This window comes from Sus scrofa, chromosome 6 (genome assembly GCF_054392235.1).
Source record: "Sus scrofa isolate SSC_HxYL_T2T_F1_AM1 chromosome 6, Sscrofa_HxYL_maternal_Yorkshire_Landrace_v2.0, whole genome shotgun sequence".
In the NCBI taxonomy this organism is placed as follows: domain Eukaryota; kingdom Metazoa; phylum Chordata; class Mammalia; order Artiodactyla; family Suidae; genus Sus; species Sus scrofa.
Genome location: NC_139388.1, coordinates 151,315,779 through 151,339,217, shown reverse-complemented (window position 1 = coordinate 151,339,217; position 23,439 = coordinate 151,315,779). Strand labels below are relative to the sequence as shown.

Genomic DNA, 23,439 nt, shown 5'->3' with positions numbered 1-23,439 from the left:
AAGTGGGAGGCGCAGAGGGAACCCAATGCCCCTCCTAGGTCTGAGACTCCTGCTCAGGGTGGGCGCGCCTCGCCTACAGCTGGGTAAAGGACCGGCGCCACCTTCCCTCTGGGTTCGCCTTTATTCTCGGCTTCCCTGCGGGCAAGGGGTCCTCCTTCCCAAACGCCTCGCATTTCCTCCCCCAGGCCCGCTGCCACGCGCAGCCGCATCCCTGCCGCCGCCCCAGTCACCTGCGTGGCCACCCGGCGGCTCGGGGGCCGCTCCTTCCGCCCCGGGAGTGGTGGCGGCGGGCGCGGGGCGCGCGGGAGGCCACCCGGCCCTCCCTTCCCTTTATTCTCTCCCCTCCGCCCCTCCTCCCACACCCTGCCGCCTTCGCTCTCCTCAGAGTTGCCTGGCACCTTCCGCGACGAGTTTGGCGCCGCCCCACCGCAGAGCCCACGGCCCGCCGAGCACGAGCGACGCAGGTGCCCGAGCCCCCGCGCCGCCGCCATCTCTGCCTTTGCCAAGGTGGGACCCCGGCCTCAAGGTGGGACCCAACTCTCCCCGGGGCCCCTTACTTCCCCCTTTTCCCGCTCCCGGCCACGCGAGGAGCCGAACGCCGCGGCTGGAGCCCGCGGGCCACCTGGGGACCAGGAGGCCGGGGCCGCTTGGGCGGCGTCACCGGAGGGGCCCGTGCCTGGCGGGAGGGGCGGCGGGGGCTCTCGGCTCCCCGGAGCCAGGCTCTCGGGAGGCCCCCGGGGCGAGGAGCATCAGGGCGCGCGGTCCAGGGCCGCCAGCCTAGCCTTGGCGCGCACCTGCCGGGCGCCCCCGAAAGGACGTCCCATCTGGCCAACTTCTTTTCCAGGTCTTCTTGCTACTTTGGAAACTAAAGGGACCGCGACGGAAACCAGTAAGTCTTGGGGCCCTGAGGAAGGATTTGTAGGTTTGGATGACAAAAGAAAAAAAAAAAAAAAAAAAGTGCTATAGGGTTGTTTTAGCCTGGAGCTTCTGTTACCCCTGTCTCCCGCCCCAAGCAAGTTAATGAAATAAAACAAAACAATGAAACCCAATCCCAACCAAAACACTTATTTAAGGGAACTTGTAGGGATGAGAAAAAGAGACCTAATAGAAGAATCACTTCGGAAACCCCAGGTAGGAGGGGGCCCTTTGAGACCCTGGGTTTTTGGGGGTGCTATTTCTAGGACTTGGGTTTGCAAGAATAGGAGGAGGTTGACTCTTATAAGCCTGAGGGAGTTCCTTATATTGAGGGGCTACCTGGAGCGTCTTCTGTTAGCTTTCATTTCCTTAAGTATTAAAAGTATGTTGAAACAAATACTCTTTCAGAGCTCTGGACTTGGAGTCAGGACATCTGGATTTTGGTATGATTTGTCATGTACCATGACAGCTGTGGTTAGTTTAACCTCTTTGGGCCTCAGTTTCCTCATCTGTCAAGTTAGAGGCTTGGATTAAAATTCTGAGGGCCTTTTAATAATATCCAGGATGTTTCCCAACTTAAAAATGATTTAATTCTTTAACTTTTCAACATGTTACAAACATGGCTAGATTTCGTAATTTTATAAAATCAAAAAAATCTGTATTGATCTTGGCATTTTGTTTACATGCATTTATAATGTATACTTTTAGGGTTTTCCAACCAAAACTTAAAGAGAAAAACACTTCTCAAAGAGCTTAGAAATATATAGTTTATATGTAAATATTTAGATCACCTCTCAGTCTAGCTTAAAGAATCATGTTCAACTTTGAGTTAATATTTGCAACACTGACAAAACGTGGCTTTCGTATACTACTTACTCTCTTTCTGTATTGTATATTTGGAGGAAATAAAAATTGTTTTGGAGGAAAACAAAAATAGCACCCTTCCTATCAATTACTGTTCTTAAACAGTGTTTGCTGCTTTGTAGCATGAAGTTGTGTGTAGAATATAAAAAAAATGGTTTCAGACCACTTTAGAGCATCTCTGAAATTAAGCTCAATAGCAGAGATGCCAATTTTAGTAATGCATTTTAGTTATTTGGAATGAATCCCAGAAAATAGCAGAGGTTAACTAAATAGATGAGCCAGAAATTAGGAATTCTCTCTCTCTCTCTCTCTCACACACATACACACACACACACAGAGTTGTATAGAAAGTGAGTACTATACAGTATCAGTGAACTTTTTATTTTCTTTTGATAAAAACAAACAACTGTTGCCTTGTTTCAGCAGACAGAGAATGTTAGACTAGCTTTTTTGTTCCTTGTACTTCAGAATTATGTGAGACTAAGTCCTCAGTAGGTGAGTAGGTTTGGAAGTGTCTCTGGCTCTTTTTGGTGACTTTGATCTACAATAAAATAATGTGTTCCCACCCAGCATGTGCTTTGTATTTCGTTTGGGAGAGCGGAATAGATTTGAAGGACTCTTATGAACACAGTGGATTGATTTTCACTGCCTTTTACCCTGTGAACTGGAAGTGTCATCAGTCATTCCGGCCTGTGTCTTCCCTCATAGTCCCTGGTGAAGTAGGTGATTGTCTTCTTTGAAAGAAATGCCCAAAGAGTTAAGGAAATTGGTTGTTGAATAAACAGAGAGTAGTACAGCTCACACATCCTGGCTTCTGGTCTCTTGCTGGAAAACAAACTGAAAACAGGCGGTGGATCTGACTGCCCAGGGTCCAGCTCATTCATGGCTTGGGAGGGCCATCACGGCTGGCAGAAGCTCTAGTCCTCTTTTGTCATGAATTTGCCAAGAAAAAAACACTCGTGTCTTCACAGTTAGATCACTATTATATAACTAAATGGTTTGTGTTTATGAAGTGTAATATCCCAAGGGGGTCTTAGAAATAAAACTTAAAAAATATCCGGAAAAAGAAAAGAATTGCCTTGGCAGATATTATACTGCATTTTTCATACTGAGAGCCAAACACATACTAAAAACATGTCCTGTGGAGTTAAAAATGAAGAAAAGGGCTTACAGTCTGCCCTAATTCCTAAGATTTTATGTGATTTACAAATTCCACTTCTAATTAAATCAGAAAGGCACAAATATTCACCTGCTGGCCAGTCCTAGAGTTTCAATTCAAATTTAGTCTGCTTATAATTTGAAATATCCCTCCTCAAATATTTTTAAACACTTTTGTAACTCTACAGTGTTATTTCCTGTTGGCTTTTCACACACATGATCTTATTAATCTTAATTTTTTTTAACACTTTTAACTATGACATATAGAGGGAGAAGAGTTCTTAAAACAAATGTACTGGTTGACAAATAATATACCGAATCATTAACAGATAATTATAAGGCAATTACCCCATTATTCACCATACAAGTAAGAGAATATGCCAATACTCAGAAACTTCTTGCTTGTTCCTTCCTAATCATGTTTCTTTAAAAGGAAACATGAAACTTTTTAAAAAATTTTTTTGGCCACCCCGCAGCATATGGAGTTCCCAGGCCAGGGTTCAGGTCCTAACTGTGGCAATGCCAGATCCTTAACCCACTGTGCTGGGCCAGGGATTGAACCTATATCCCAGAGCTCCAGAGCCGCCACAGGTCTTGTTGTGCCAGAGTAGAAACTTCTTTGCTTAACATTATGTTTGTGGGACTGAACCATTTCTTCTTCTTTTTAAAGCATAAACTTTTAAAAAAGAATTGTCTATAGTCCCTATCACTAATTCATTGCTTCACATTTTCTCTTAAATCTATTTGTATCACGCTTTTGTTTTCAGAAGTACTCTGCCTGTCATGGTCACTGGCGACATCACCTTTCCTAAACCCAATAGTCAGTTGTCACCTTTGATCTTCACCAACTCATAGTATTGTCACTCTCTGCTCTTTGTAATATTTCCTTCTTGACGTCGAGGACACCATGTATTCTTGATTTCTCTCTTCTTCACCCACCGTTGCCTCCTGTCCCTTTGGCTGGTCTCTCTTCTTCTCTCAGAGATTTTACACTTAGAATGTCTTTTGATTTCTTTCTTTCTCTATTGGTCTTTTTAGGGCTGAACCCGCAACCAGGGCACATGGAAGTTCCCAGGTGGGTGTCACATTGGAGCTGCTGCTGGCCTACACCACAGCCACAGCAATGCCAGATCTGAGCTGCATCTGTGACCTACACCGCAGCTTGTGACATGTGCTGGATCCTCAATCCACTGAGGGAGGCTAGGGACCAAACCTGCATTTCATGGATACCAGTCAGTTTCTTAACCCGTGAGCCGCAACAGGAACTCCTTATTAAAAAAATGTGTAATGGAGGTTTTTTTTGTTGTCGTTGTTTTACAGCTGCACCTGCAGCATATGGAAGTTCCCAGGCCAGGGTCACCAGGTCCTTAACCCAATGAACAAGGTCAGAATTGAACTTGCATCCTCTCGGACACTATGTTGGGTTCCTAACCCACTGAGCCACTGCAGGAACTCCTTAGAAGGTCTTAATCTGTAGTCCTTGGGAGCTCTGTTCTCTCTACCTCCTTCGATGATGTCATGCAGTCTTTGTATTTGTACAGTGATGACTCCAAAATGATAGCTCGAGCTTTGAGTTCTCTTTCTGAACTTCAGACCTCTGAATCCAGTTGCCCGCTCAGCGTTTCCATGAACTTGTCTAGTAGACATCTCCAATTTAACATGCTGAAAATGTAATCTTCATCATGCCCAAGCCCACACTATCTGCAGCCCTCCCCATCTCCATCCTTCATGCTGCTCAGGCCCCAAACCTTGGAATTACCTTTGATATCTCCTGTCCCCTCGTACCTTAGTTGTAATGTGCCAGCAAGTCCTCTTTGCTCTATCTTCAAAATAATTTCTAACTATGATTACTGTTTTTACCTCTGTGGCTGCCTTCCTAGTCTGAGCTGCCATCATCTTCCACGTGGATTAGCGAAAGGACCTCCTAACCAGTCACACTGCTTTTATCCTTTGCCCTCCGTAATCCATCCTCAAAATTGCAATCAGAGCTCTTTCTTACAACATATGTCAGATGATGCACTTTTTTCTCCAAAATCTCCAGTGCCTTTCTAGTTCATGCAGAGTCAAATCCTAGAAGACCAAAATCTTTAGAAACACCTATGAAGTGCCACGAGATTCCCTCCACCCCCCTTTAACCTATCTGACCTCATTTCCTGTTTTTCTCACTCATTGAGTTCCAGCCACACTGGTCTCCTTCTATTCTTTGTGTATATCAGAGACACCTTAGCTCTGCCCGAAAGGCCCTTCTTCCAGATGTCCCCAGGACTTACTTCCTTTATTTATTATTATTATTATTATTTTTTTTACAAAACCAAACCTTTTATTATTAGATGCAAAAGACATGAAATTGCTTGGTCAAATTGCTATGGAAGTCTCTAAATAATGCATACCAGCTGGTTCTCTGGATTCCTCATTATTGACCAGTAACAGGTCACAGATGGCCAGCACACAGTGGACCCCACTTTGAGTAGATCTCTTCTAGCTTATTGCTATTTTACAGATGAGAAAACAGAGGTGAAACAGCTGTTTAATGAAAGAGCCAGTATTGAATTGTACATCTCCAAAATGGTTCCTGATATACATTATTAACCTTAATGAAAATGCTAAATATTTATTGAGAGCTTGATTAAAGGCCAAGTGCAGTGTTTTACAAGGATTATCTTGCAGTCACTTCACACCCTTGTCATTGAGATTCTGCCAGTGTCCTCATTTTATGCTTGAGGAAACTGAAGTTTAGAGAGGTTAATGGCTAGCCCAAGGCTCCTTGATTAAGTAGATGATGAAGCTGAGGTTTGAACTCGTTTAATTGCAAAGTAAATATGTTTATATTGGAGTTCCCATCGTGGCTCAGTGGAAATGAATCTGACTGGGAACCATGAGGTTTTGGGTTTGATCCCTGGCCTTGCTCAATGGGTTAAGGAATCCAGCATTGCTGTGAGCTGTGGTGTAGGTCACAGACCTGGCTCGGATCTGGTGTTGCTGTGGCTCTGTCATAGTCCAGCAGCTACAGCTCTTATTAGACCCCTAGCCTGGGAACCTCTATACGCTGTGGGTGTGGCCCTATAAAGACAAAAAAAAAAGACACACACACAAAAAATATTTGTATTAATCAGAGTTCTGCAGAGAAATTAGACCAATGTATGTATGTGTACACGTGTGTGTGTGCATGAACAGATTTATTTTAAGAAACTGACTCACTCAATTATGCAGGTAGGCAAATCCCACAGTCTGAGGGGAGAGCCAGAAGCTGGAGACCCAGGAGAACAATGTGTAGTTCTAGCTTGAGTTTGAAGACCTGAGGACCAGTGCTGTAGTTCCTCCAAAGGCTGGCAGGCTTGAGACACAAGAAGAGGCAATGCTTCATTTAGAGTCCAAAGGCAGAAAAACAAACAAACAACAGCTTATGTCTCACTTCAAAGGCAGGAAAGCAGGAAGAATTCTCTCTCATGCAACGGTCAGCTTTTTTGTTCTATGCAAGCCTTCAACTGATTGGGTGAGGCCCACGCACTTGAGGGAGGGCAATCTGCTTTATTCATTCTACCAGTTCAGATTTTTTTTAATTTTAATGATTTTTATTTTTTCCATTATAGCAGGTTTACAGTGTTCTGTCCACTTTCTACCATATGGCAAGGTGACCCAGTCACACACACATATACATTCTTTTTTCTCACATTATCATGCTCCATCATAAGTGACTAGATACAGTTCCCAGTGCTATACAGCAGAATCTCATTGCTTATCCATTCCAAAGGCAATAGTTTGCAGCTATTAATCCCAAATTCCCAGTCCCTCCCTGTCCCTCCTCCTCCTCCTTGGCAACCACAGGTCTGTTCTCCAAGTCCATGAGTTTCTTTTCTGTGGAAAGGTTCATTTGTGCCATATATTAGATTCCAGATGTAAATAATATCTTATGGTATTTGTCTTTTTCTGACTTATTTCACTTAGTATGAGAGTCTCTAGTTCCATCCATGTTGTTGCACATGGCATTATTTTGTTCTTCTTTATGGCTGAGTAGTATTCCATTGTGTATCTATACCACATCTTCTTAATCCAGTCATATATTAATGGGTATTTAGGTTGTCTCCATATCTTGGCTCTTGTGAATAGTGCTGAAATGAACATATGGACACATTTGTCTTTTTGAAGGAAAGTTTTGTCTGGATATATGCCCAAGAGTGGGATTGCTGGGTCATATGGTAGTTCTATATATAGTTTTCTAAGGTACCTCCATACTGTTCTCCACAGTGGTTATACCAATTTACATTCCCACAAACAGTGCAGGAGGGTTCCCTTTTCTCCACATCCTCTCCAGCATTTGTTATTTGTGAACATATTAAAGATGGCCATTCTGACTGGCGTGAGGTGGTACCTCATAGTAGTTTTGATTTGCATTTCTCTAATAATCAGTGATGTTGAGCATTTTTTCATGTGCCTGTTGGCCATCTGTATATCTTTGGAGAAATGTCTGTTCAGGTCGTTTGCCCATTTTTCTATTGGGTTGTTGGCTCTTTTGCTGTTGAGTTGTATAAGTTGTTTGTATATTTTAGAGATTAAGCTGTTGTCAGTTGCATCATTTGAAATTTTCTCCCATTCTGTAAGTTGTCTCTCTCTCTCTTTCTCTCTTTTTTTTTATGGTTTCCTTTGCTGTGCAAAAGCTTGTTCGGTTTGATTAGATCCCATTGGTTTATTTTTGCTTTTATTTCTGTTGTCTTGGGACTGACCAGAGAAAACATTTGTATGGTTGATGTCAGAGAATGTTTTGCCTATGTTCTCTTCTAGGAGTATGATGGTGTCTTGTCCTATGATTAAGTCTTTAAGCCATTTTGAGTTTATTTTTGTGTATGGTGTGAGGGTGTGTTCCAGTTTCATTGATTTACATGTTGCTGTCCAGTTTTCCTAGCACCACTTGCTGAAAAGACTGTCTTTTTCCCATTTTATGTTCTTGCCTCCTTTGTCAAAGATTAATTGACTGTGGGTGTCTGGGTTTATTTCTGGATTCTTTGTTCTGTTCCATTGGTCTGTATGTCTGTCTTGGTACCAGTACCACACTGTCTTGATGACTGTGGCTTTGTAGTATTGCCTGAAGTCTGGGAGAGTTATGCCTCCTGCTTGGTATTTGTTCCTCAGGATTGCTTTGGCAGTTCTTGGTCTTTTGTGGTTCCAAATAAAATTTTGGATTGTTTGTTCTAGTTCTGTGAAAAATGTCATGGGTAATTTGACAGAGATTGCATTGAATCTGTAGATTGCTTTGGGTAGTATGGCCATTTTTACAATATTAATTTTTCCAGCCCAGGAGCATGGAATAGCTTTCCATTTCTTTCTTTCTTTTTTTTTTTTTTTTTTTTTTTTTGGCTTTTTGCCTTTTTTAGGGCCGTTCCCATGGCATACGGAGGTTCCCAGGCTAGGGGTCTAATCAGAGCTGTAACCGCCAGCCTTTGCCAGAACCACAGCAACATGGGATCCGAGCTGCATCTGCGACCTACACCACAGCTCACGGCAATGCCAGATCCCCAACCCACTGAGCAAGGCCAGGGATTGAACCTGCAACCTCATGGTTCCTAGTCAGATTCGTTAACCACTGCACCACGACGGGAACTCCTATCTTTCCATTTCTTTGAATCCTTTTTAATTTCCTTGATTAATGTTTTATAGTTCTCAGCATATAAGTCTTTCATCTCCTTGGTCAGGTTTATTCCCAGGTATTTGATTTTTTGTGGTGCCATTTAAAAAGGTATTGTATTTTTGTATTCCTTTTTCTAATATTTCATTGTTAGTATACAGAAATGTGACTTATTTCTGAATGTTAATCTTATATCCTGCTACTTTGCTGAATATGTTGGTCAGTTCAAGCAGTTTTTGGGTTGAGTCCTTAGAGTTTTCTATATACAGTATCATGTTATCGGTATACAGTGACAGTTTTACCTCTTCTCTTCCAATCTGGATACACCTTTTATTTCTTTTGTTTATCTGATTGCTGTAGTAGGACTTCCAATACTATGTTGGGTAACAGTGGTGAGGTGGGCATCCTTGTCTTGTTCTAGATTTTAATGACAAGGCTTTCAGCTTTTCTCCATTGCATATTGTATTTGCTGTGGATTTGTCATAAATAGCTTTTATTATGCTAAGGTATGTTCCCTCTGTACCCACTTTGGTAAGAATTTTGATCATGAATGGACATTGGACTTTGTCAAATGCTTTTACTGCATTTATTGAGATGATCGTGTGGTTTTTTTTTTTGTTTTTGTTTTTTTTTTGTCTTTTGTCTTTTTTGTCTTTTGTTGTTGTTGTTGTTGTTGCTATTTCTTGGGCCGCTCCCGCGGCATATGGAGGTTCCCAGGCTAGGGGTCTAATCGGAGCTGTAGCCACCAGCCTACGCCAGAGCCACAGCAACGCGGGATCCGAGCCGCATCTGTGACCTACACCACAGCTCACGGCAACGCCAGATCGTTAACCCACTGAGCAAGGGCAGGGACCGAACCTGTAACCTCATGGTTCCTAGTCGGATTCGTTAACCACTGCACCACGATGGGAACTCCGATCGTGTGGTTTTTGACTTTTCTTGTTAATATGTGTGTGAAGTTGATTGATTTGCATATGTTGAACCAACCTTGTGAACCTGGGATGAATCCCACTTGGTCGTGGTGTATGATCTTTTTTATATGCTGTTGGATTCGGTTGGCTAAAACTTTCACTTTCTTTAAATCTTTGTTTAGTGGTCTGTTTTTCAATGATACCCACCCTGATTATCATATTTAAAATTGCACATCTTACCTTGCAAAACACCACTTACTCTTTCCTTTGCTTTGCGTTTCCTCTTAGTGCTTACCACTTTTAAAAATACTGCTTGCTAATCTTTTTTTCACCTGTCTCTTTAGAATGTAAACTCCATGAGGGTGGATTTTTTTTTTTTTTCCCTGTTTTGCTCATTATTGCATCCCTAGTATCTGAAATAGGGCCTAGCATGTAATGGGTGCTCAATTTTTTTTTGTTGATGGAATGCTGTTGCTGACAGTGGCTGTTTTTTATTTGTTTTGCCATTTCTTGGGCCGCTCCCCATGGCACATGGAGGTTCCCAGGCTAGGGGTCGAATCGGAGCTGTAGCCACTGGCCTACACCACAGCTACAGCAACGTGGGATCCCAGCCGAGTCTGCAACCTACACCACAGCTCATGGCAACACCGGATCCTTAACCCACTGATCAAGGCCAGGGATGGAACCCGAAACTGCATGGTTCCTAGTCGGATTCGTTAACCACTGCTCCATGACGGGAACTCCTGATAGTGGCTTTATTTATTTCTTTTCATTATTGGGTATTTTTATTCTGTGAATATGATACCTTTATTTATTTTTTTTTACTAGCTCTGATTAAGAATAATTGGGTCATTTCCATCCCTCTTTTCCTCCCTACCTTCCTTCATTTCTTTCTTTCACTACGTAAATAAACTACATATGATTCTTCTGCAAATATCTTGGTGCACAGATGCAGAGTTTTTTTTTCAAGTATAAAACTATTAGTCAAATTACTCAATCACAGAGCTTGTAGATACCAGCTTTATTAGATAATGCCACACTTGTCCAGTGCGAAAAAAATAAATCTGGGAATACTGGGGAGCAGCAATGCTTTAGTTTTCTATTGCTGTGTAATTAATTGCCCCCAAATTTAGTGTTTTAAAAACTTGTTTAAAACAACAAATATTTATTATTTTCAACTATTGAGAGTTAATATATGTATGGTTTTGTTTCTGGGCTCTGTATGTGTTCCTTTGTTTTCTTTCTGTAATTACTACAGATTTATATTAGGTCTTTCTGTCTGGTAGGTAGGGGAGCAAATCCTCCCACTTTGTGCAATTTTCTCAGGAGTGCTGTAGCCTTTCTTGGTCCTTTGCCTTTCCATATACATTTTTTTTTTTTTTTTGTCTTTTTGCCATTTTCTTGGGCTGCTCTCTCGGCATACGGAGGTTCCCAGGCTAGGGGGCGAATCGGAGCTATAGCCACCAGCCTACGCCAGAGCCACGGCAATGCTGGATCCGAGCCGCGTCTGCAACCTACACCACAGCTCACGGCAACACCGGATTGTTAACCCACTGAGCAAGGGCAGGGATCGAACCCGCAACCTCATGGTTCCTAGTCGGGTTTGTTAACCACTGCGCCACGACGGGAACTCCCATATACATTTTTTGAATCAGCTTGTCAAATTCTAAAAAAATCTGTCAGGGATTCAATGAAGATTTTATTGAGATTATTTTGAGTATATAAACAATTAAAACGAAATTGATGTCTTTTAAATATTCAGTCTTAGAATTCATGACTCTCTCCAATATATTTAGGTCTTCTCTAATATATTAAATGTAAGTATAGTCTGATTTTTCCATTAGGAGTTGTTAGATTTATTCAAAGCACCTGCATTTTTTTGAAATTATTTTAAATGATATTTTAAAAATTTATTGTCTTTTTGTTACTGCCATATGGAAATAAATTTGACCTTTGAAAGTATTTTTAAAATAACAGCTTTATTGAGCTATAATTAGCATATCATGAAATGCATCCTTTTATAGTGCACAATTAACTTTTTTTTTTTTTTTTTTTTGCCTTTTTTAGGGCCACATCCGCAGCCTATGGAAGTTCCCACGCTAGGGGTCAAATTGGAGCTACAGCTGCAGACCTATGCCACAGCCATAGCAACTCAGGATCTGAGCTGTGTCTGCTACCTACACCACAACTCATGGCGATGCCGGCTCCTTAACCCACTGATTAGGCCAGGGATTGAACTGTGTCCTCATGGATACTGGTTGGATTCGTTATCACTGAGCCATGATGGGAACTCCATAGATAATAATTCTTCACAAGATATAGAATTTCAAAAATATAGAATTTCAAAAATTAGGTCATTTTCTCAGTTTTTTGATGGTATCCTTTGAAGTCCCAAAGTTTTAAATTTTAATCAAATCCAGTTTATTTATTTTTGTCTTTAGTTTTTGTGTCCTAAGAAACCCTTACTTAATTCAAAGTCAAGTAGATTCACTTCGGTGTTTTCCTTATAAGAATTTTGTAGTTTGTATTAGCTTTTACATTTAGTTTTTTAATTTTTATTTTTTTATATTTCTTAAGTGATTTTTATTTTTCCATTATAGTTGGTTTTAGGTTTTTGATTACTTTCATTATATGGAATGAAGAAGGGACCAACTTAGCTCTTTTGCATGTGAATATCTACTTGTCTCAACACGATTGTTGAAAAGACCATTCTTTCCCCATATTTAGGCACCTTATCAAAAATCAATTTGTCAAAAATGTAAGGGCTTATTTCTGGAATCTCAGTTCTATTCCATTGATCTATATTTTTATCCTTACTGCAGGTACTACACCATCTTGATTACTGTAGCTTTGAAACAAGTTTTGAAATCAGAAGTAAACCCTCCAACTTTGTTTTTTTCAATATTGTTTTAGCTATTCCCTTGTTTATCCACATGAACTTTAGAATCAACGTGTCAATTTCTGCTTGAAATGTAGCTGGGATTTTGAAGGGTTTGCACTGTATATGAGAGTAATTGAAGAAGTATTAATATCTTAATAAAATTAAGTCTTTCAGTCCATGCACATGAAATATTTTTCCATTTATTTAGGTATTATTTACTTTCTATCAGTGATATTTTTAGTATTCAGTGTACAAATAGTTGCATTTCTTTTGTTGAAGATATTCCTAAGTGTTTTATTCTTTCTGATGCTGCTGGAAATGGAATTATCTTTTATTTCAGATTATTCATTGCTAATGTATAGAAATATAAATGATTTTTGTATATTGATTTTGTATTCTGCAACCTTGCAGAACTTACTAGGTGTCATATATTTTGTAAATTCCTTAGTGTTTTCTTATATAAGTTTGGGTCACCTGGGAATACAGATCCTTTTGCTTCTCTCTTTCTAATCTGGATGCCTTCTATTTCTTTTTCTTGCCCAGTAGCCCTGGCTAACCTCCAGTTTAATAGAGAGGAAAAGTGAATAACTTTGTCTTGTTCCTTATCTTGGCAGGGAAGCAGCCAGTCTTTCACCACTAAGTATGATGTTAGCTGTAGGTTGTTCATATGTAAGCTGTTACCAAGTTGAAGTTATTTTCCATTCCTAGTTGAATGTTTTTGTCTTAAAATGGCATTGGAGTTTGTCAAATGCTGAATGATCATGTCTTTTATTCTATTATTACTATTGATTGATATGTGGATTGATTTTCATATTTTAAACCATACTTTATTTCTGAGTTAAATCATAATTGGTCGCAGTGGTATAATCCATTTTATACATTGCTGGATTTGGTTTCTTAGTAGTTTTGCACCTGTATTCATAAGGGATCTTGGTCTGTAGTTTTCTTTTATTGTGCTGTCATTGGTTTTGATATAGGAGTAGTGCTGGCCTCATAGGATAAGCTGGGAAGTATTTAAAATAGTGTTGTTTTATACAGTTATCTTTTTTACCAGCAACCTTGATGAATTTTGTAATTAAGTTAAACAAATTACCTATAGATCCATTGGGATTGTCCACCTTTCTTGTCATTTATGAATAATGACAGTTTTGTTTCCTCCTTTATAATCCTTAAATTTTTTCCACTTCCATTATTGTCTTGACTAGGACCTCAGGTATAATGCTGATTTGAAGTGCCGACAGGGAAAATCATTTCATATTAAGAATGATGTTTGCTTTGGATTTTGGTAGATACTCCTTTACAGAAGTAATACTTTTGTTCCATTTCTAGCTGGCAAACAGTTTTTTAAAATCATGAATAGATATCAACCATTATCAGATGCTTTTTTAATATTTGCTGATATAATCGGTTGCCTGTTCTCCTTCAGTATATTAATGGAGTGAATTACATTAAGTGCTTTTTCAAATATTAAATTGTAGTATTCCCCTCGCCCACTACCCTCAGTGTGACAGTCCTACTCATTCTATATGAGCATTTGATGCTTTGCAGAATTCCATTTGCTAATATTTTGCTAAGGATTTTTGAAAGTCTAAGATAAAATTGGCTCTAACCTTGCTTTTTCAAATTGTCCTTGTTGTGTTTGGGTGTTAAGTTATATTAATTATAGATCTGAATTGCCAAATGTTGACTTTTTTCTAGTCTCTGGAAGGGTTTTTGTTGGTGTAAAATTATTTGTTTTATTGTGAAAACCTTTGGTGGAACCAGATTTTTGACCATGGATTGAATTTTTTCCTGGTTATATGAACTACTCAGGTTTCTTAATTCCTCCAACCCTCCCTTTGTCTTTTTATCCTTTTCTTTCTTTCTATTGAGTCAGCTTTGGTAAATTATATTTTCCAAGAATTTTCCCATTTCATCTAAAAGTTCAAAATGATTTGGCATAAAGTTGGTCCTGATTAATTCTGCATTTATGTCTCCCTTTCATTGCTGATTCTGGTTATTTGTACTCTCTCTCAATCGCATCAGAATTTATTTTGCTTGTTTTTCAAAACACCCAGTTAAGGGAGTTCCTGTCGTGGCACAGCAGAAACGAATCTGACTAGGAACCATGAGGTTGCCAGTTTGATCCCTGGCCTTACTCAGTGGGTTAAGAATCCGGTGTTGCTGTGAGCTGTGGTGTAGGTTGCAGATGCAGCTCAGATCTGGCATTGCAGTGGCTATGGCGTAGGCTAGCAGCTACCGCTCTGATTAGACCCCTAGCCTGGGAACCTTCATATGCCGTCCGAGTGACCCTAGAAAAGGCAAAAAAAGACAACTCCCCAAAAAAACCCCACCGATTTTATATTTGTTGGTTCTCAATTTTGCATGTTTGTTTTCTGTTTTGTTAATATCACTCTTTAGTATCTTTAGTATTCCCTCCACTTTACTTTCCTTGATATTCTTTTTTTTTTGCTATTTTATTCTAACATCTTAAAATGAATGATAGCTCATTAATTTTCATCCTTTCTTCTTTTTTTGAAATATTATTTATTTCCGACTTTGAATTTTCCTCTCTGTAACCTACACCACAGCTCCCGGCAACGCCGGATCCTTAGCCCACTGAGCAAGGCCAGGGATCAAACCTGCCAACTCATGGTTCCTAGTGGGATTCGTTAACCACTGCGCCACGACGGGAACTCCTAATTTAAGTTTTGAGATGCTTTTTTTCACTATCATCAATTTAAAATATATTTTGATTTTCATTATATCATTTTTTTGCTCAGTGGCTCACTCAGAAATTTTTTGTTTTCAATAACGTCCTAATATTTGTGTAGTTTTATTTTTCCTATTTTTTTCCCCACTTAAAAACACTTTTTGGAGTTCCTGTCATGGCTCAGCAGAAACGAATCTGACTAGTTTTCATGAGGACCAGGTTAAGGATCCGGCATTGCCATGAGCTGTGGTGTAGGTGGCAGATGCGGCTCGGATCTGGCATTGCTTGGCTGTGACGTATGCCAGTGGCTATAGCTCTGATTCAACCCCTAGCCTGGGAACCTCTATATGCCATGGGTGTGGCCCTTAAAAAAAGCAGTTTTAGGGAATGTAGTGAGTATGATTTTAGTCTTTTGGATTTATCTGTAATTTGCTTTATGTTTTCCTATATGGTCAGTTTTTATAAATGGCCCACTGGTGACTAAAAATAATGTGTAATCTATAGTTTAGGGGAGCAGAGGTCAATGTATGTCAAACTTGTTAATGTTTTTGTTCGTGTCACTTGTTAATATTGTTTCAATTTCATATATCTTCATGTATTTATGTCTGCTGTTCTGTTCATTCTTTAGAAGAGTGTATTAACATTTTCTACCATGTATGTGATTTTCTGTTTTTTTCTTTTAGTATTCTGAATTTTCATCATATATATATATATTTGAAGCTACATTGTAATAAGCCTATGTTATTTTGAGGTTATACTATAATATATGTATACATGTAAAATTATCATATATTACTGCTGAGTGGAAGCTTTCATCAATTTGGAGTGATTCTCTTGAATTATATTTGTTTTTCTATAGGGTTTTGTTAAGGGGATATTATTTTAAAATACCCATTTATTTAACAACCTTTTTCTTTTCTTTCTTTTTTTTATTTTGATTCTTTGTCTTTTTTAGGGCCGCACCTGTGGCATATGGAGGTTCCCAGGCTAGGCCTACACCACAGCCACAGCAATGCCAGATCCGAGCCACATCGGCAACCTACACCACAGCTCACAGCAATGCCGGATCCTTAACCCACTGAGCAAGGTCAGGGATCAAACCTGCAACACATCGTTCCTAGTCGGATTCATTTCTGCTGTGCCTCGACGGGAACTCCTTTAACAACCTTTTTCAATGGTTCTGACCTATGATTATCCTCGTAAACTTCCTGTTGGCTTCAACCTGAAAACCAAAATATCCATTTTTGTAACTCTTGAATCTACACCGCTGACATGCTGAGCTTAAAGATGTGCTTAATGCCTTGGTAATATTTTTAAGTGAGTTTTAGTAATGTTTATAAGAAATATCAGACACAGAAATGCTGACTATGTAGAAAAATCACTGCCAGATTTAAATGCCATGTACTTGGAAGTTTAAAATCTTTCCCCAAATGTGAACACTCAATATGTCTAAGGCAGGCTGGGTGAAACTTTTGTGGATATAGATTCTCACTGAATAGAAGTTAGCAAGCCATTTATTCTTCCATAAAATTAGTAGTTAGTTTCTTCCCACGTATAATTTTATGGTACCAGCATCGAGTCCCCAGTAGTGAATACAGTCCATTTGCAGTTAGTATTTGCTTGACATTGGAATCTTTGGGTGATCCAGTCCCCTGGGTGAAAGCTGTGGCTCTGCTTGCCTAGCATGGACACTGGCTGAGGGGAGAATGGAACTCTGCGAGCCCTTGTCTGTGGACTGTGGATGGTCTTTGAGGAGAGTCAAGCATTTGAGAACTATTTTTATTAAACTGAAAAAAAATTTTTATTAAAATGTAGTTGATTTACAGTGTTGCCCCAGTTTCTACTGTAAGCAAATTGACCCAGTCATACGTGTGTGTGTGTGTGTGTGTGTGTGTGTGTGTGTACACATTCCCATTCTCTCTCGCTCTTTTTTTTTTTTTTTTTTTTTGTCTTTTTAGGGCTGCACATGTGGCCTGTGGAAGTTCCCAGTCTAGGGGTCAAATCGGAGCTGTAGCTGCCAGTCTACGCCAGAGCCGCAGCAACACCAGAACCTAGCCGTGTCTGTCTGCAACCTACACCACAGCTCATGGCAACGCTGGATCCTTAACCCCCAAGGGAGGCCAGGGATTGAACCCGCATCCGCATCTTCACGGATTTTAGTTGCATTCATTACCTCTGAACCATGATGGGAACTACATATATATTCTGTTTCTTAGGTTATCTTCCATCATGGTCTATCCCAAGAGACTGGATGTAGTTCTCGCTGCTATACAGCAGGACCTCATTGCTTATCCATTCTAAATGTAATAGTTTGCATCAACTGATCCCAAACTCCCAGTCCATCTCACTCCCTCTTCCCGCCCCCTTAGCAACCGCAAGTCTGCTCTCTATGCCTGGGGATCTGTTTCTGTTTTGTAGATAGGTTCATCTGGAGAACAATTTTAACAAAATTTTGGGGGTACCCTTTGGGCCTCTTTAAATCAAACTGGAGTGCTGTTGACTAGCAAATGAAAATGACTCAACTGGAGACACTCCAAAAGGGCATGTGGCATTAATATTAATTTTAGAGTCTGCCATTTAGAGGGAAAGATCCAGAAGATAAAGAGAGAAGGGAGGGGAGGAGAGGAGGGAGAGATAGGGATGGGAGGAGAGAGAGGGGGAGGGAGAGGGAGACTGACTCTACTCGTGGGCCAATAATTTCTGTGAAGTTTATGGGAACGTATACGTTTGTACTAGATGATACGAACATATCTGTTGGTACTAGATGATAGCTAAGGGTTTGCGCCAAGTAGAGCTTCTCAGGAGCCTCTATAATGGTGTTCTAATAGGCTTTACGAATGTGAACTCATGTTGAAGAACAGCTGTTACCAAATAGCTGTTTCATGAAGGCGGGGGACAGCTTAGTTTTTCTCAGAATTATATTTTCTCATTTTACTTTAACTAGCAGCTGTTATTTGGATGTCTACACCAATGAGATAATCAAGCAATTAGATTTCTGTATGCACCAGCAAACCAGTCAGTGTGTAGGAGATGGAAGAGGAAATAAATCACACACATGTATGGTGTGTATGTGTGTGTGTAGGCATAAACAGAGAAAAAACGTACTGGCACATACATAATAAGCACCTGCTAATTGTAGGTGTCATAATACTAAGATGTTATTTCTTAGGGTTATGACGTATTTGTCATATTGGACCTACCCAGGAGGTAGCTGAATATTTCTGCAGTGATCTGGGTGTCTTGCAGGGAGCACTGCTGGTCACAGGTCTGATATGAGGGAAGAAAAGGTTTTCACACAGAACAATCAGGATGTAATAATGTGCTTTCCATTTTTAAAAAGCAGTCATCTGGGCAAGTGGCTTTTTGGTCTTTTGACCAACACTGTTCTCAACTTGCAAATTAATTCTTAGGCAGTTCTTACACAGGAGTGCCTATTGTCTTTTGTTGATACCCTTTGGCTGGTCTTTGTTTTAACCGATCATGGGTTTTGTAGGAAAATCTTTTTTATATTACTTACCTCATGCTTCATATTCCTCCCCATTCTTCAAGGGACAGTTAAATCTGCACGCCTCTCTGGAATATGTTCTGTTTTATGCAAATTAGAAATACTCTCTCTTATTTCACCAAATTAATGCTCTTTCCAGTTAGCTGAAATTCTTTCAATCTAAGACATCATGGATTTTTACACCGTTTTTGTACTGCTGAGAAAGAAAAGTCTCTACCTATTTATTTTACAGCGCTTTCTCATGACAGAATTTTTGTTTCATACCTGCTGAAAGGGCTCTTTTAGAATCATTTAAAGATTTTTGTTTAAATCATATCACTCTCATAAGCACAGTGACAATCAGAGAACTCCATTAAGGGATTCTTTTCCTATTCAGAATCCGGTTTTTCTGAGTCACTTTTCAACTCAGTGTTGTTGATGTCGGTAGTTTCCCAAATGATATCATACTCTGGGTTATCAAGAATATGTGTGATATGTCACTTTATAAAAGAATTCTTCACTATTTTTTCACTTTAATTTTTTTCCCTTTTTAGAAGTTTTATGGAAGTATAGTTGATTTACAATGTTGTGATAATTTCTGCTGTACGGCAAAGTGATTCCGTTATACATAAACACACAATTTCTTTTTCAGTTTCTTTTCCCATATAGATTATCACGGAATACTGGGTAGCGTTCCCTGTGCTCTGCAGTTGTTTCCCAGATTTTCTTTTAAGTTAGTCCGTTTTGCAAATTTTATGCTGGCTCTATATTGCTCTTACCAAAAGATGTCCACAGAAGGTTTCAGGCAACACTCAGGGCTCATAATCTTTTCTTCCTTGAATGGTCTTTAAATAGTTTGTTAATCAAAATATTGATGGCTTAAAATTGTCCAGTCTGTCCTTAGGAAAGTGCCCCAGTTTGTATGTATGCAATCAATGACAACTAGATAACAGCTGCTACCAGGCCATCCGTGATTATAAGATGACATCGATTTTAACGATTTTAACAAGGATCCTGGTGTCGGAGGTGTTGAAGTATTGTGACTCTTAAAATAGAAGAAAGACAGCACTACTCTCTTCCTTTGTGTTTCTTGGAGTTCAACTAGTATTTCACTTCTGTGAATCGTTAATTAGCCCCTAGAACTTTGTTCGTAGCTATTTTCTCTGAAATCCAATCACACTTAATTAAAAGGACAAAATAAAAATTTTACATGGAGATAATCCATGCACATGGTTACAGAAATCTGCTATAATCAGACACCGTCATCCTTTGGCCCACTCCCCTCACTTTGTTATCCCTGACTTTGAGAATAACTAACCTGAACCATTTCTGGTTTTAGTTCTTCCACTGGCTACCTCTGTAGGGCTAAATAATATGTTTATGTTGACTTTCTTTTCATTTATCAACTTTAAACAGATACCATGGTAGGAAAGAAGCTAGCTTCCTAGTTTCACCTTCTTCTCTCTCCCTTCTCCACCTATAAAAATTATTTTATTAGATACATTTATAATTCTGCATCATTTCTTGTTTCATTCACTACAGATGGTTTCTCTTGACTTCCTACTTCCTGAGGTTGGGATATTTTACCCATTTGCCTTCCTACCATTTCTTCTCGTATAACTATGCCATCCAGATTTTGACAACTATACAGTGAGAATATTGATAATATTTTATATTTAGTATTTGGAATTAAATCTTTCATTTTCATCTATTGGTTAGGCCAAAAATTTGAAAAATTAATGAAGAGCCGTGTTAATGTTATTATGACTTTGTAAATATTGCACACTGCAGAATCAAGAAGTGTTCCATATTATTTCATTCAATATGACTCCTCAGCCACTCGAAGCAGAATGTTCCTAGAATCTAGGTAAAGGCGATTCTTCCTTCTTTCAAATGGATTCTTCAATTCCAGTATTTGCTCAGAATTATGCCACATTTTATTTCAGTTCATATTTAGATCAAGCCTTTCTATTTGGCTTTTCCCAATTAACTCTATTTCTTTCTTGATGAGAGAATATATATATATATACACTTTTATATATATGTATGTGTGTGTGTGTATATATATATACTTATATACTCATTATATCCTTACTTTTCAGTTTTTTACTCATCCTCTTTATTTTTTGGAATCCATTTTATTCTTCTTTTCAAAGCCCAGTGAATTCATATTCTTATTTGGACTAGTGACTTCAGTTTTGAACAATGACTTCCTTTTTTTCTCTTGGGTCATTCTGGTTTTTCTGTGTGTGTGTTTTATTCAGAGATTTTTGCAGCTTCAGAATCATATTATTTATCAAGCTACCTTCCATCTTCCCACCTTCCCCCTGGCCATTTCCTTGCAGGCGGCATGTGTACTCCATCTGCTATCTGGACAGGTCATTCTCAAGTCTGCAGAGTCATCAACAGGGTGGTAATCAGGCTTTCCTGGATCCTGAATTCCTGAATCCCTTTTTCATGGTTTACTCTTCATTTTTCTGGAAAAGGTTGTAAAATTACTTCTAAGAAAAAGAGTCACTGGATACAACCTTTCTAAGTCATTGCATTATTGAAAAGATATTTGTTTTGCTCTGTCCTTTGCTTGATTGGCTAATAGAATTTTAAATTGTAAATAATTTTCCATCAGTCATTACTGGCTTGTTTTCTAGAATTCGGTTTTATTCCTTTAGTGATTTTTTTTCTTCTCTGGAAACTCTTCTCTTTGCTCTTTTGTGATTTTGCTTTTTCAGCTAAGTACTTTTATTTATTTATTTATTTTAAATTATTGGAGTGTAGTTCCCTTACAATATTGTATTAGTTTCAGATGTACAGCAAAGCGAATCATATATCTAATACATATCTCCATTCTTTTTTCCCATATAGGTTATTACAGAATATTGAGTAGATTTCCCTGTGCTATACAGAAGAGACTTCTTTACTCCACTGCAATTTCTTTTCGCTTTTTAGGGCTACACTTGCGGCATATGGAGGTTCCCAGGCTAGGGGTCTAATCGGAGCTGTAGCCACTGGCCTACGCCACGGCCACAGCAACATGGGATCTGAGCTGCATCTGCGACCTATACCACAGCTCACGGCAATGCTGGATCCTTAACCCACTGAGCAAGGCCAGGGATCGAACCCTCAACCTCGTGGTTCCTAGTCAGATTCGTTAACCACTGACCCACGACAGCAACTCCAGGAATGGATTTTTTTCCCCCATGCCTCCTCCTAGCAACTTGGTAGAATTTTTTTTTTTTTTTTCAGTTTGAAGACTTAATGTTTCTTATCGGCTCTGGGAAATTTTCTTGTATTCCTTCACTGATCATTTTCTCTTTATTTATTTATTTATTTTCTGGAAATGCTACTGGTTGGATATGAATTGCTTGACTATTTCCACCTCCCACCTTGGGGAGGAATTAATTATGCAAGTGTGTTTTCAAAACCTTGCCATTGAAAGAATTTTTTGCAAGTATGCCTTTAATTTTCCAAAGCTCTCTCTTCCTCTGATATTCCTTTGTCAGACAAGCTTTGAATTTATGGATGCAGTCTTTTGATCTGTCACTGAGGAGACTCATTATCATTTGTTAAACCTACTTTTTCTTCTCTGATTTATCTCTGTGTCCCTCATGGAAGTTTTTCTTTTTTTCTTTTCTTTTTTTGTCTTTTTGCCATTTCTCTGGCTGCTCTGTGGCATATGGAGGTCCCCAGGCTAGGGGTCTAATCAGAGCTGTAGCCGCCAGCCTACACCAGAGCCACAGCAACGACGGATCCTTAACCCACTGAGCGAGGCCAGGGTTCGAACCTGCAACCTCATAGTTCCTAGTCGGATTCGTTAACCGCTGAGCCATGATGGAAACTCATGGAAGGTTTTCTTTTCTCTGTCTTTTTACAAAATGTTCCTATTATGCTGAAGACTTCCTTCATGTCTTAGTTGTGTCTCCCTTCAGTATGGCTGTTAAGTGAAGAAATAAGAATGTGAATTCTGTGTGTTGGGCATTATCGGCATCTGGCAGGCTTCATTTTAGGCACTTTGGTAAGGAGCTGCCATTTATGCTGAAGGCCTGTCCCCTTAAGTGTGAGGATGTGTAAGGGCTTGACCATGTTGGTCCAAGACTGTACTAGAAGTCCGAGTTCTCCTCAAATAATGTCTCTTTCCTCCTCTTTATCATATGGAAGTATAAAGGACAATTATTTATTCTCTTTGGCCATTGGACACATTGGAATACTTTGCTTGTGTTTGGGGAATTCTCCACATTCAAATCTGTGTTTTCCCAAGTTTTCTGGCTATCTGCACATAGACCGTGAGCTGGGCTTTCCCAATTAGAGATGCTCGTGCCAGATTTTAGATCAGAAGTGTGGGACATGAAGAGCATCTGAACTCGGAGAACTCAGAGGTAGTGGGCATTGTGGTTTCAGTCAGCCTACAGTGTCCTGGCGTGGCGTCAGAGCTGTCTTTTCTAGAGCAATTCCACTGTAGATTTTGGGTGTGGTTTTTGGCCATGTGCTTTACCGATGGGGTTCGCTGACAGGCCTTGCTGATGCTCTGTGAGGTACTCCATCTGTAATAAGTTCTTGTCGACTGAAAAAAATGCACAATGTGAGGGTTGGGAATTAGGTTTTATTGGGGGCAGGATGAGGACTGTGGCCCGGGAGACAGCTTCTTGGATAGCTCTGAAGAACTGCTCTGAAGATTTGGGTGTGTGTGTGTGTGTGTGTGTAAATATGTGACTTTGGTGAAGCAGGCTCCATGCAATCAAGCACGCATTTTGACAGAGGGTTGCTGCTAGTCACGAGGAGCTGAAGTCTCCATGAATGTTTTTAGTGCTTTTCTGGATATGAGAAGATTCAAGAAATTGGGCTGATCAACTCTTCTCCTGAAAATATCTAATTATCTGAAACTATTTTGCTAGTTTTTCCCAGAGCACAGAGTGTCTC

The 23,439-nt window shown here is 39.7% G+C and overlaps 1 protein-coding gene across 1 annotated transcript in view; it reads left to right on the top strand.

Moving 5' to 3' along the window:
• The first annotated feature begins 253 nt into the window (after positions 1 to 253).
• LEPR (leptin receptor) overlaps positions 254 to 23,439 on the top strand; it is a 94,173-nt gene continuing 70,987 nt past the window's right edge. The window contains exons 1-2 of the mRNA XM_021093487.2: positions 254 to 507; positions 845 to 889. The gene's annotated coding sequence lies outside the window, so the exon portion shown is untranslated. The remainder of the gene's footprint in view (positions 508 to 844; positions 890 to 23,439) is intronic.